At 40.1% G+C, this 3,818-nt stretch overlaps 1 pseudogene; it reads right to left on the reverse strand.

The window, feature by feature from the left end:
• Positions 1 to 207: 207 nt before the first annotated feature.
• LOC134382502 (tubulin beta-5 chain-like) lies at positions 208 to 1,509 on the reverse strand (annotated as a pseudogene).
• Positions 1,510 to 3,818: the final 2,309 nt, after the last annotated feature.

The following is a 3,818-nucleotide window of genomic DNA, read 5'->3' on the forward strand; positions in this document are numbered from 1 at the left end:
CTCTGTAGTCTGATCTGATTGGGTAGAATTGACAATTCTCTTCTACTTTAGTGTACTTTACTTCAGATAGTACAACTTTGTTGTGTCTGTGAGGGGTCTACAACCACAGATTTAGGCCAGCACACTGTTCTGTGCGCCAATCAGGTTAGAAGCACCAGGGTGAAAGAAAGAACATGTGCATGCTAGCGTATGAGCTGAGAAGCTCCTCTATTCATTGCTCTCCTCTTCATTGTCTTTGAAAGCATCGTCGCCATTATTGATGGTGGCTTCTTGGTACTGCTGGTACTCGGATACCAGGTCATTCATGTTGCTCTCAGCCTCGGTGTATTCCATCTCCTCATGCCCTCACCGTGACCCAGTGCAAGAAGGCCTTGTGCTGGAACATAGCTGAGAACTACTTCAAAATGCGCTTGAACAGCTCCTGGATTGTCGTTCTGTTGCTGATGAAGGTTAAGGCAATCTTGAGGCCGTGGGGTGAGATATCACTCACAGCCACATTGATGTTGTAGGGAATTCACTCAGGTATCAAAGTGGCTGCTCTTCTTGTTTTAGATGGCCAGCATCTGCCTGTTTACCTCCTTCATAGACATGGGGTCCCAGAACACAGTGACCATGGTTGAGGTAGTGGCCGTGAAAGGAGTTGCAGGCAGCCATCATGTTCTTGGTGTCTAACATCTGATGGGTGAGTGCAGACATGGTGAGCGTGGGATACTGCTGGCTGCTACCATCCATGAGTGGTGCAAAGCCAGGCATGAGGAAGTGCAGGCAGGGGAAGGGCACCATGTTCACGGCCAGCTTGTGCAGGTCAATGTTCAGCTGGACCTGGAAGTGCATGGAGGTGATGACCCCGCATGGTGGCTGATACCAGGTGGTTGAGGTCCCCATAGGTGGTGGTGATCAGCTTGAAGGTGTGGAATCAGATGTCAAACAGGCCTCATTGTTGATGCAGTAGTCCTCATCTGTGTTCTCCACCAGCTGGTGCATGGAGAGCATGGCATTGTAGGACTTACCACCATGTTGGACACCGTGGGCAAAGGCATGACTCTGAAGGTGTTCGTGATGCATAAGGGTACTCCTTGCATATCATGCTGATGAGCAGCATGCCCATGCCCAAGCCTGTACCCCACCCAGTGAGTGGGTGAGCTGGAGGCCCTGCAGACAGTTGCAGTGCTCAGCCTCCTTGTGCACCACATCCAGCACCGAGTCCACCAGCTTGGTGCCCTCCATGTAGTGCCCCTTGGCCCAGTTGTTGCCTGTTCCCATTTGTCCGAAGATGAAGTTGTCAGGCAAGAAGGTACACTGTCCATGGTACCGGGCTTGGGCACCCTTGGGCACATATTTCTGAGAGGATGACTCATTGTAGTAGATGTTGATTCTCTCCAGTTGCAGTGCCAAGTCACCCACATAGCCTGCAGCTGGGTTGATGCCATGTACATTGCTGATCACTTCCCCAAATGATGCAGATCTGGTCCCCGCACTGGCTGTTTGGATGTGCACAATCTCCCTCATAGTGGGTGCAGCTCTGCGCTGAGGCACTGGCTCTCCAGACTGTGGTGACTGTGGGCCCATGGTGCACTGCCTTTTCCTTCTGTTTGTAGTTTCTGTTGACTCCTGCTCATGGTAATTTGATTCCTCATGTTTGCTAGATTTTATTAATAGCTCATATATAGATGAAATTTAACTTTGGGGGTCCTGGGGGACCCAAATTGAGTTGATTTACCTTGGTTTGTGCTGGGCTCTAGGAATCACTACCAACCCAGGAATCATCTCAGTTTAACTTATTGGATTGAGGTTTTTGGACTGTGAGAACTAGGTAACTACATAGGTAAATATAAAAGGCATTATAAAGCATAAAGCAATAATTATAAATGTACTGATGGGCATAAAATGTGTAAAGTTATTGTTTACATGACAATAACAGCACAAAGGAGGGGGAAGAAATGAAGTTATGTAGAAAAAATATTTTGTATACTATTGTAATTGAGTTGGTATTAACCTGAACTAGGTAGTTATAAATTATGATTGTTATTGTAATATCCAGGGCAGTGACTAAGAAAACAACTCAGAAATATAGCAAAAGAAGTGACAAGGGAATTAGAACTGTACACTAGAAAATATCTATTTAGTATAAATCCTACATTATCACTAGTTATATTAAGTATAAATGAATTAAAGCTCCAATTAAAAGTCAGAATTTGTCAGAATGAATTAAAGGACATGATTCTACTATATGCTGTTTATAAAAGACATGCTTTAGACAAAGACTCAAATAAAATGAAGGTTGAAAATAAAAGAATGGAAAAAGATATACCAAGCAAGCTAAGTAACTAAAGAGATGGAGTAGCAATACAAAATCAGAATCAATAGACTTAAAGACAAAAATTTTTATTATAGACAAAGAAGAACAATTTATAATGATAAAAAGATCAATCCATCAGAAAGATATAACAGAGCCCCCAAATACATGAAGAAAACACTGACAGAATTGAAGGCAAAAACAATTCAACAATAATAGGACAAATACAATATGCCAAATTAAATTATGAAGAAATAGAAAATCTGAACAGACCAATAATAAGTGAGGAAATTGAATCAGTAATAAAAAGCCTTCCATTACAGACAAGCCCAGCACCTGATGACTTCAGTGCTGAGTTCTCCTGAACATTTGAAGAAGCACTAATACCAAAATTCTCTTTAGATTATTCCAGAAAATTGAGGAGGAGGGAATACTTCCCAACTCATTTTATGAGGCCAGCATTACTGTGATTCCAAAACTGGAGAAGGACACAACAAAAAAAGAAAATTATAGGCCAGTATCCCTGACAAACATAGATGTGAAAAATCTCAAGAAGATACTAGCAAATCAAATGCAACAGCACATTAATAAGATCATTCATTGTAATCAACTGGGATTTATCCCAGGGATGCAAGTTTAACATACACAAATGAATAAATGTGATATACCACATTATCAGAAATAAAGACAAAAACCATATAATCATTTCAATTGATGCAGAAAAAGCATTCGACAAAACTCAACATTTCTTCATGATAAAAACTTTTAACAAACAATAAAGGCCGTATATGACAAACACACAGCCAACATCATACTGAATGGGGAAAAGCTGAAAGCTTTCCCTCTTAGATCAGGAACAAGGTAAGGAAGTCCACTTTCACCACTTCTATTCAACATAGTATTACTGGAAGTTTCAGCCAGAGCAATTAGACAAGAGAAAGAAATAAAAGGCATCCAAATTGCAAAGGGAGAAGTCAAACTGTCCCTGTTTGCAAATGACATGATCTTATACATAGAAAACCCTAAAGACTCCACCAAAAGACTATGAGAACTAATACACAAATTGAGTAAAGTTGCAGGATACAAAATCAACATACAAAAGCCAGTAGCATTTCTATATACTAATAGCAAACTATCTGAAAAAGAAATCAAGAAAACAATTCATTTTGCAATAACTACAAAAAAAAAATTAAATACCTAGGAATAAACTTAACCAAGGAAGAAAAAGATCTCTACAATGAAAACTATAAAACTTTGAAGTAATTGAAAAGGACATAAATAAATGGAAAGATACTCCATATTCATGGATTAGAAGAATTAATATAGTTAAAATCGCTATTCTATCCAAAGCAATCTACACATTTAATGGAATCCCTATCAAAACACAAATGACATTCTTCACTGAAAGAGAAAAAACTATCCTAAAATGTGTATGGAACCGAAAAAGACCCCAAATAGCCAAAGAAATCCTGAAAAAAATGAGCAAAGCTGGAGGCATCACACTACCTAACATCAAATTATG

Source organism: Cynocephalus volans, chromosome 7 (genome assembly GCF_027409185.1).
Source record: "Cynocephalus volans isolate mCynVol1 chromosome 7, mCynVol1.pri, whole genome shotgun sequence".
Classification (NCBI taxonomy): domain Eukaryota; kingdom Metazoa; phylum Chordata; class Mammalia; order Dermoptera; family Cynocephalidae; genus Cynocephalus; species Cynocephalus volans.